Consider the following 11,793-nt stretch of genomic DNA (forward strand, 5'->3'; position numbering starts at 1 on the left):
TATTTATAGGTATATAACCGAGGTGAACAGTATTCATATTTGACACATTTCTATAGTTTCTCTTTAAACATTTGTTTTTTTGCCTAATAATGTAACGAGTTTTCTTTTTTTTTGCTCTCCAGGACAATAGGGCCTCCAGTGCTTATTATGTGGAACGTCTTCTGGATAGAAAGGTCTCCTTCTATTCCCGAGGATTAAAGAAGATAGACTTAGAGAAGCACGTCCACATTGTGAAGAAACTTGGAGAAGGTGGATTTGGGAAAGTATTCTTGGCAAACGACATAAAAACAGGTCAGTGAATAATTCTATCCACCATTTCAATATCCTCTATAAATATTTATGTATATGCATGTAAATACGATCTGCAACACATAGACTTTTTTTTCAAGAGCTCACTGATTTTAGATGTACTCTAAAAGCAGAAGTAAAGTAGAATTCCCATGTAACACTTTAAATGAAGAATATCAGGAATATGGAGTGAACCTATATGGCCCAATGATAGAATTTGACATCTTTATGAAAGGAATACTTCTGGGTGCAAGAGATCTTATTAGAGGTCACAGAAAAAAACCGAACCACTCAGCGGTCTTTCCTCTGGGAATTCAGTATTTCGTGCTTACTTTCCATTCATCCTAACATCATCAGATGCTATGGCAACGCCTTCACCACCACTGACCACTTTGGATTTATCCAAGAATTGGCACCTTTTGGTGATCTGCTCTCCATGATTATACCAAATGTAAGTACATTAAGATTGAAGTATAGAGAATTATTTTTTCTTTGGATTGCATAGAGTTAAGAAGAGTTACAACTCCTGTCAAGTTATTTTATGTTGTCTGTATCCTTTTGGAAAGATTTCCTTTCACTTCCTCGCCTAGAGATGCAACAGGAAGTGAGAGGAAACTCTCTTAGTTGACATTAGTAGAGGTGTCCATGTTGAAAGATTTTTACTTGCCTTTTGTTCTGACTACTCGTACTTGTTCTGAGCACATACAGACATACTTATGACAAAATAATCCATCCCTAGTCTAAAACTAAATATGTTGCAGCTATACATATCATTTAATTGTTTCTGGATAAATACTCTATATTTCTATTTTCTGGATAATTAATCTGAAGTTCACCTTTATTTTTTTAGGTGGGAATTCCAGAAGATGCAGTAAAGAGGTGTTCTGTGCAAATTTCAAGTGCCCTTGAATTCATGTCAGAAAAAGGACTGGTGCACATGGATGTGAAGCCAGAGAATGTTTTAGTCTTTGACCGGGACTGCCATTCCATCAAGCTCACAGACTTTGGCCTTGCTAAGGTCAAAGGAACAGTGATTCGAGGCAAGTGTGGCACCGCGTCCTACATGGCTCCAGAAATGTTCCAAATTGATACTTCAGATGGCCTGGTTGTAGGTGGCAGCCTTGATGTGTGGGCGTTTGGAGTAGTCATCTGTTGTCTACTTACAGGAGAGCTTCCATGGGAGGATGCCATTCCGGACGATGAAAAATATCAAGGTTTTGTTGACTGGCAAAACAATGTCAAGAGTGAGAATCCTCCGGAAGTATTGACCAAGGTCGCCTCTGGGATACAAAGGATGATTAGTGATCTTTTGGCCATTGACCATACTAAAAGAAGTTGGACTACGGAAGTGCTGAAATACACAAAGGAAAGCTGGAAAGCAGAAAGCCCAGGTTTAGCCACCAGGCAAAAGGGTGAGGATGCCATAGAAATCTATTTGTCTTGGAATCTGATGAACCCTTGTGTGAGGCCTCCCACCAGAGCAGCAAATCCATTGTGTCAAGTTTCAGCTCCACATCTGGCCAGTTGATCATAGACACTTCTGAATCCCAGTCGGAGATGACTCCAGATCCACCCAAAGATGACATGGAAGAGGCACTAGTGATTTTTGACGATGAATTCTCTTTACACATTGGAGCAGAAATACACATTGAGTAAAGAAGAATTGGTGAGTGATGGCGCATCTGAAAGAACATCACATATGGTCAACTTTCTCAGGTATGTGGCTTTCTTGAGAAAATTAAAGCATCAAAAGATCCTATATGTATTTTGTAGTAGTCAGCTCCACAATTCAAACTTTTAGGGGCAAGCCACACTAGCATTTCTGATCTAAGTGTGTAGTCATTACTCTTTGTCCCACCATATTACCACTGTTGAACTGACCACATGCAGTTTGTCATTATAAATTTAATTTTCTTGTTTGCATTTCACAGATAATTTCTATATTTTCTTCTAACAATATTTCTTTAATTTTTTTAGCTGACAAGTCTGGACTATCCCCAATGGATGAACAAGACCCCTGCCTGGTACATGGGAGATGTAACTTGTACATATATAAGTAGTTACTCCTCCTTTGCACCGGGTGGGGCTCTTGATGTGTCTCTGTACAGAAAAAGAAGTCCAGTGAGCTCCTAAATTCCTCTTTGAGCTAACAACACTTTTTCTGTTGCACTGAAATTTCAAGCAAATCTTTCAGCCAGGTTTAGAAATACATGCCTATATGCATACATTAGTAAGTCAACCTCTTAGCCATATTTCTTGCATGAATTGGGTTCATCATCTCTTCATCTTTAATCCTCAGCAAACCAACCAGACTTGTGTAGGACAGTCAGGTACATAGAATCTTTAGAATGAAAGGTCAGCAGTGACTCTGTAATGGTCTCATTAGAGGTTCTCTCTCTCACTCCCTTGTTTTTCCTTCTCTCTTTTTACCCTTTTTCCTCTCAAATTTCTATTGTCCTCGCCATCCTCCTTCCACTCCAATTTCCTGCTCTCTCCCTCTTTCCATTTTCTCTTTCTCTTCCCCTCTCTTTACCCCCCTTCACTCTCTCACTTTCCTCCACCCTCTCTCTCTCTTTCCATCCCTTCCAATCTTTCTCCTCCTTTCTTTCACCCATCCTGTCCCCTTTCCTTTCTCTCTTTGCCTTCCCTACCCACCATTCTCACTTCCTCTCTTTTCCATTGTTTCTTCCTCATTTCTACTCCTTCTCTCTCTCATCCTCCTCTCCTGTTCTCTCTCTCTTTCCCAATCTCTACCCTTCTCTCCTCTCCTCTCCTCTCCTTTCCTCTCCTCTCCTCGGATTTTTATAATGATAGTGGTATTAACCATTAAGAGGGTCCAATTATACTGTTTTCAAATATTACATACTTTCTATACATCAGGTATTTACACAGGGCAGGCGGCTTGCCCCCCCCCAACTTTGTGGGGATCCCCTCATTGACTGGCCTCTCATGGTATGCCCGGATGCTCCCTCCCATTGCCTTTGTGCAGATGCATGTATCTTATGGTATTTTAGTCTTCCAACTGGTCTGATATGTATACAATTGGTAATGATTATAATGTGTGCTCATCACCTTATATCTCTTCATATAGAAGTCTCCTTACAGCTCCTGAAGAAGTGATATTATCACAACACATGCTGAGCTATCACACTTACTACTATCAGAGTGTCTTCCCTTAACGTTTGCCGAGTTACAGTGTTTCTTACTGTGGGACCTACTAGCAGTACATGTATCTGCATTGATTACACATAGCTGTATGTTACAGGGGTGGTTCACACTCTGTAATCATTTTATAATTGTATGTATCATTGTATGTCTATGTATGCTTAATAAAGAGATATTCTTTTATGGACCATGTTGTAGTGCCTATAAAGTCCTTAAGGGTCTTGTTCTTCCAATACTATTTTAATAGGACATGGCACTTTGGAGCGATGTTTATGTCCCCACAGTAACCACCCTGTGCTGGGAATTGATTTCCACATCTCAATGCTTTACAGGAACCAATCATCTCCATTTTCCTCCTGAAACTGCTGAAATCAGGCTTCTCTTCTTTTCCCTCCCGCTCGTATTCAGAGACTGCAGGAGGAAAATGTTCATTATGCTGTGCAAAATAAAAAATAAATAAATTCTGATCCATTTTATCTAATTGTGGCCCTTGATTGGTTATGAAATCACTTACGTTGCCCTTGCTCTTCAAAAGGTTGAGCTCTCCTGATCTACATACTGTACAACATAATAGATTTCACCAAAAAAAAGATTTGTCCGTTGCATTAAAATTTAAAGAGGATTCAACCATCATATTTCATCAAGATTCACTCATCAGCAGTGAAACATATAATCAATTCATGAAAGTGGGAAATAAATTCTCATCAAATCCAATAAATCATACTTATAAGGAAACCATTACATATCCTTGTGATCAATGAAATAAAATGGTGATCAGTGCAAAAAAAAGGTCAATTAGTGCAAGGATCCACTTCCAGAAATCCAACCAACAAAGACTGCGATAACTCAGCTGGTATTAGAGTTTCCACCACAGGGATTTGTCATGATTCATTTATAAGTATAATTTATATGATTTATAACAAATTTATTTGTCATTTTCATGAACTGATTATATGTGTCACTGAATTCATTGAAATTTTAAATGGATAACACAACACTTTTGATCTGATAATAGTTGGGTTGTTGATGTTTATGGCAACTCTTGCAATGGTTGCTAATGTAAGCAGTTGTGTCCCTTCCTATACTAATGTTATCATGCAAAATTGGCATTCCTGAGGGACACAGTTGGACACCCCTAGTCCCAACAATGGAGGGTGGCTTCCATAAACCTGTCCATTGTGATGGGAACAGTATCATCAGTCACACCTCAGCCAGGTGTTCTACCTCCTCTTTAACATATCAATTCACAAGCCCATCACCATTATTATGGTCAGTTCTGTCCTGGGGGTAAAAGTTCTCTCTATATTTTACAACTACATTTTGCTATGAAGCAAAACCAAAGTGTATTTTAGTGAATATCACAATCTCTGTTGTATTGTTACATTTACCTAAATTGTTACATTATTTGTTTTATATTTTTCACTACATTTCAGATTTTAGGTGCTTCGTTTTAGTGACCATTTCCATGCAGTAGGCCTCCTTGATGAACAACAGCTGACATGAGGGGGAAGCTACACAGCAAGTGTATTGATTGTATTCAGTCTGTTCAGACAGGTAGAACAATAATGAGAAGAGGTGAATTACAACAAATATGATAAGATGGAATCAGATTCTCCTTATAATGATCCAATATGACTACCTTCCTGCACCCCGGTCTATTGTTATGTCATACAGTATCACCTGTAATTAATAGAATATCGCCCCTTGGCAGCTTACATTAAAATCAAACAATTCCCTTCTATCTTCAGAACCCCGACATACAGTATACGACATATTACACAACCACATTGATCAAACTCTAGATAATATATATTTCTCAGTACAAGAACTATTGATATCTACCAATGGAGATTTCACATAACTCATATTGTAACAGTCACCCCCTTGTAGCCAGTAAAACCAGACCACACATGTAATAATGGTTTATATGCAATCTCCTTTAAGATTTAAAGTTTTGCCTTTGTATTCTGAAGACTCTTTAAGCACAAAATGATGTCTACTGAAACATTGGACCCCTTTGGAAGGCAGCAGGGAGGGGGACTAGACCCCATAACCAGGCAGAAAGGAGGCAGATTGGACCCCATTGGCAGGCAGCATGGAGGTAGACTCCAGTACAGCTCTGCGATCTCTCTTCCATAGATCTGGATCTCAATATCTGTAGTCCATCATTTGCTCTGGATGTACTAAGTTCACAATCACAAAAGAAAAAAAAAAATCACAGATCACAGTTCTCTGTAGTCCAATAATAAATAAGTCTGAACTGCCGATCTGATCATGTTGCCCTTTTTTCTTGAACATTCTTCCATAATGGTTTTTATTTGGTAAAGTTGACTTAGTAAAGTCCTTTGGATCAGCTTTTCTGGCTTCCTGATATTATACTTTATTAGCGTGAGCACAAATTATTATTATTATACAGGATTTATATAGCGCCAGCAGTTTGCTCAGCGCTTTACAATATAACGGGAGACAATACAGCAACAATACAGTTCAATACAAGAGGGATAGGAGGCCCGGGTATCCAAAGATACTCATTCAAAGTTCTTCTTTTTGAACCTTTAAATGGTCACATTGCTCAACCATCCAACAGCAGCAAATGTTAGCCTTGTCTTTCCATCACATTTACTGAATTTCATTGATCAGTCTTAATTTCACATCCTCCTGTGTCTGGTGCCATGGGCTTCCTTCATTACTTTTATCATTTCAGTCCTTTCTTCAACTTTACCAATCTTGTCCATCAACTTCTCCATAAAGCTCACAATTTTTAGTAGCTATTCAACAGTACACCACCACCAAATAAAAAAAAACGTATCCCACAATGTTCTAAGACTGGAATATTCCATAGAAAGGATTGAGGCACAAAATTTAGAATAACAATGGTGTCTACTTTGAATAGCCAACACCTGATAGTCAATAGACAGAGGGGACATGATGAACAATGGTGATGGGATCCTGTATGTACAGTAAGCATGGAATGAACAATAGTACAGGTGGACCCCCCAGGAAGACAATAGGAACAGTAAGCATTGGCAGTGTTATGCTAATAACTACCACAAGCAATTCACCAGCCAATGTTAGGGGGGCAGTACACCTCAAAAGTCATCCTCAACTTATAATAATGTATTCTAGATGTAACAGATATTAAAAACACAATCCAACAAATACGTATCTGCTAAACTGACCACACATACACAGCTCCATACCCTAGAACGTTTTTTAGCCTTGCACAGAAAGACCAAAACTCATCTATTTAAAATAATTGGAAGTAATGAATTCATTTCCACTTTCCCAGCAATGAGAATGCTTAAAACATTAAAATCATGTCCATAAGTTTCTCCTAGTTTCCCTTTCCTGCAAAATACAATGGGGGTGATTTAGTAAAACTGGAGAGTGCAAAATCTGGTGCATCCCTGCATAGAAACCAATCAGCTTCCAGTTTTGTTTTTTTTGTCAAAGCTTAATTAAATGAGCTGAAGTTAGAAGCTGATTGGCTACCATGCAAAGTTGCAGCAGATTTTGCACTCTCCAGTTTTAATAAATCAACCCCAATGCATTTAGGTGACACAAAATTTAAATGAAAAAACTGTTAATGCTTTTATTAAAAAAAGTCAATCTTTTTTGCCTTATAAAATAAAAATATCATAGTGAGAAAAAAATAAGAAAAAACTTTAACAAATAAAGACAATCTTTCTGTTCCTTCTTAATAAAAATGTGTCACCAACAAAAACACAAACCCAAGAAACTGAAGTAAGTTGAGCACATTTTAAACAAATCAAATTAAACCAAAAATTCCCTCTACTGATATCCTCCCCATTAAATTGAACTGTGTTTAATGGTTCTTCCAATATATTTATGGGAGATCTAAATATTGAAAAACAATTCTGTGGTGTATCCTCCCTGTTTGTTTTGGAGTTCTTCTAATACCCACTATGTTGCACTGAAACCCTCAGTTGAGTCTTCTGACAAGTGGTCACAAATTCAGTTACCCAATCGATATACTTTACTAAATTATACCACTAGAGATAATAGATCTCAGAGAGTTCATTGTCTTATAGTCACGAGTTGCAGGAAACAAAAATTTCTTCATTCTCCCATCAACACAGTCAGTGTTGATGGGGGAATCCTTCCCATGAAGCTATTGTGTTCCCCTGGTGGAGATAGGTGGTGGGGGGAGTCTATATTAGCTGCTAGCAATAATCACATAGAAATCCCAACAGGTTGGTTGTACCAAATTTGATCGATCAACTTAGGTACATTCACCCCGTCTATACATAGTTGAAATCTTGGCAGATCCCTGCTGAACCGTCCAAGATTTGAACCTTCTATGGCGGGCTTTAGTTACAAAGCTTTCTTTAGTAAACATGGCAGCCATTTCCAGCAGATGGTGCCCACACTTTCCAAGTAATTACCTTAAAACTTTTCAGAGTTCCACTAACAAGTTGAGATATTGCAAGAAAATAAGTGATAGAAAAATAAATGACACAAAGAAAACCAAAAAACATTTTATTTTTTTAAGCCATTAGTCTGAGACTACAATATTCAGTACACCCAAGGTGTTGGAGCACAGAAATTTACCATAACAACAAGATCTACCCTGAATGGTTTCAGCCGACACCCAACAGACAATACACAGAGGAGGAACTGAAGGCAATGGTGATGGGATTTGGTAATTACAGTAAACAAACAATAGTAGAGGTGAACACCCAGACACTCAGCAGAAACAATTGACAATGACAATGGCTACCATTTCCCCCAACAACAATGTTTTGTAGTGTATACCAAAAGAACCTAAAATACTCCATACTCTGGTCCACTGACCACACACAGCTTTATACACTAGAAAGTTTTTACAATGCACAGAGAAAAAAATAAAACTATAATTTATCTGCAACATCTGTATTCACTTTATTCATTTTCTACAAAGTTCCCCTTTTCCAAAAATGAGGATGCTAAAATGTGTGCATTACCAAACATCCTCCCTGCTACATTTAGCTTTAATGCCATACAAATACAACGCATTTCAATAAAACAAATCACAATAAACTAAAACAAGTTTTAAGAAAAACAAATCTGACGATTAATGATTTTTTTACCTTAATAATGTAATAAACAAAACAAAATTTAATTAAACAAGCAAAAAAATATTTCCTCTTCAGTATACTATTATCCCTATTAAATTGACCGGCTTCAGTTGGTTCTTCCAATATCCTTTTCCTGAATATGGCAATCCGGCAATCTAGTAATATAGAAGGTAATTATCAAGCATGTTCTACTATCCAACCTAATGCAGAGTAGCTGGTTATTTCCTGCATTTCCTCCACATTTGGTCTATGATTCCCTATGCCTTGCTCAATAAACTACTGGAAGTATGGGACACACTGGTGAGGCCACCTCCTTACCTTTACAATGGCACCCCAAAAACACTTCATTACTCTTAGGAGAGAAGAAAATCTGGATTTTACCAACATCAGGGGGTTTATTAACCTTTTCAGTTAAAATAATTTGTCCCCCAATGTGATATGGACTTGTAACAATGGAGTACTCTCTATTTTTTGTTTGGTGACCTCAAAGTGAACATTTAAAGTAAAGTAGATTGTGGAGACAAAATACAACAAATACAAACCAAACATGACAATAAAGACATACATTTCACCATCTCAGGGAAAGTTCCTTCATCCCCCCAATGAACATATATGTGTATGAGCGCAGTGCTGAGTCTGAGCAGTTCCACATTACTAAAAATGACTAGTGATGAAGCCCCATAGCAGAAAAATGTATTTTGGCCTCAAACTTTATATGTAAATCTTCTGCTTGTAAAAGATTAGTACAGTTGTGGCCAAAATTATTCAACCCCCACTGAAATTGAGTGTTTTGGCCAGTTTGACATTGCTTTTGATCATTCAGTCATCTTGCTTACATTTACATTAAAGAGGCACTTGTAGGTCAGACAAATATAACATAACAGTTATAATGAAATAACCACAAATGTCTTTTCTGTGCTCACAGCATTATCAGTTTTATTCAACCCCCAAGTGACATTCAATCTTAGTACTTAGTACAGCATCCTTTTACAGTTATAACAGCTTTTAAACGTGAAGCATAGCTTGACACAAGTGTCTTGCAGCGATCTACGGGTATCTTCGCCCATTCTTCATGGGCAAAGGCCTCCAGTTCAGTCACATTCTTAGGCTTGCACACTGCAACTGCTTTCTTTAAGTCCCACCAGAGGTTCTCAATCGGATTTAAGTCTGGTGACTGCGATGGCCACTCCAAAATGTTCCAGCCTTTCCTCTGCAACCATGCTCTAGTGGACTTGGAGGTATGCTTGGGATCATTGTCCTGTTGAAAGGTCCAACGTCTCCCAAGCCTCAGGTGTGTGACGGACTGCATCACGTTTCCATCCAATATCTCCTGGTACTGAAGAGAATTCATGGTACCTTGCACACGCTGAAGCTTCCCTGTACCTGCAGAAGCAAAACAGCCCCAAAGCATGATTGACCCTCCACCATGCTTCACAGTAGGCAAGGTGTTCTTTTCATCATAGGCCTTGTTCTTCCTCCTCCAAACATAGCGTTGATCCATGGGCCCAAACAGTTCTAATTTTGTTTCATCAGTCCACAGAACACTATCCCACAACTTTTGTGGTTTGTCCACATGGCTTTTGGCATACTGCAGTCGACTCTTCTTATTCTTTGGAGACAGCAAGGGGGTACGCCTGGGAGTTCTGGCACGGAGGCCTTCATTACGCAGTGTGCGTCTTATTGTCTGGGCTGAAACTTCTGTACCCACATCTGACAAATCTTTTCTCAGTTCCTCAGCAGTCACACGGGGACTTCTCTCCACTCTACGCTTCAGGTAGCGCACAGCAGTCGAAGTCAGCATCTTCTTTCTGCCACGACCAGGTAGCGTTTCAACAGTGCCCTTTGCCTTGAATTTGCGAATGATGCTTCCTAAGGTGTCTCTTGGTATGTTTAACATCTTTGCAATCTTCTTATAGCCATTGCCCTTCCTGTGAAGAGAAATCACCTCTTCTCTTGTCTTCCTGGACCATTCTCTTGCCTTCACCATGTTTGTAACCACACCAGTAAATGTCTAGAAGGAGCTGAGTATCACAGTCATTTTAAAGCTGCCTAATTGGTGCTTATTATGCTTGATTGCTGCTCGGTGACATCCACAGGTGTTTTCAATACCTGATGGAAAGCACCTGTATGAACCTCTGTTCTTCAGAGTGGTAGTCTTTAAGGGGTTGAATAATTGTGGCAATGAAGAAACCACATAAGAACCATTTACTACTGTATTACATAAACAATTGATGTCATTTTAGTTGCATTTGGGTAGTTACAACGTCCTTGTAGGATTTGATTCTGAATACAATTCCAAATGTACACTATAGTCCCTAAACCCCTTTACAGCATTGGGGGTTGAATAATTTTGGCCACAACTGTATATATCGTAAGAATCTGCAGAAGATTTTTGAAGCTTTTAGTGATGGAACATCTTTGTTAAAACCTTTAAAGAATAACTTTCCTTTCAGGGTCCAATCACAGCTCAGCATTCCAGCCTTTGTCAGTTCATATATATTGCCCACTTTATAGTCTCAGGTGGGTGGAGTTCTCTGTTGATTTTAGATTGTATATTTATGATTTATATATGGATGCATGTTTAGATTTCATTTATTTAGACAGGTATTTTATACATAAACTTTCCATGGTTAAATTGGGTCAATGTCATTGTGTTTAGAACGTTGGGCATATAGTGACTTGTTAAAATGCTCCAATAGCTGGCTAGAAAACTTAGTTTCAGGCTCAGGTTTCCGCCCTCAACACAACAGAACAGAATACACAAACCCCATTCATATGGACTACACCCTACTGGAGCCCATTCCAAAGTCTCAGCCTGAGATCATCAAGTCCCCCACCAGCTGCATAATGTCGTAACTTCTACTATTCTGCAGTTACTCCTCCTGTGCATAGGGTGGTGCTCTTGTGTATCTCCACTTCTGGTTTATGAAATGTTATTTAAATGTGTTTTAACTATTACTATTACTACTACTACTTACTACTTCTTACAACTAGTAGTACTAATACATATCTGGAAAACCTTTTTTCTATGATGTTCCGATTTCAGATTCGGATTTGTTTTTTTGTAATTTGTTTTACTGCTGATTAACTTTATATAGAACTAAAAGCTTATTTTGCAAAACCCTCTGTTGCTATGACAATGTTCTAAGGTTCAGATTTAAAAACATTTTTCACTGTTTGTTTATAAAAAAAATAACCTTTTCTAGCTTACCAGGAGAAATGCCTCACAGATGTGATTGGCAGAGACAGGACAGGACAGGAT

This window comes from Staurois parvus, unplaced genomic scaffold, assembly GCF_062004578.1.
Source record: "Staurois parvus isolate SC_StPar_1 unplaced genomic scaffold, SC_StPar_1.0 ptg000605l, whole genome shotgun sequence".
In the NCBI taxonomy this organism is placed as follows: Eukaryota; Metazoa; Chordata; class Amphibia; order Anura; family Ranidae; genus Staurois; species Staurois parvus.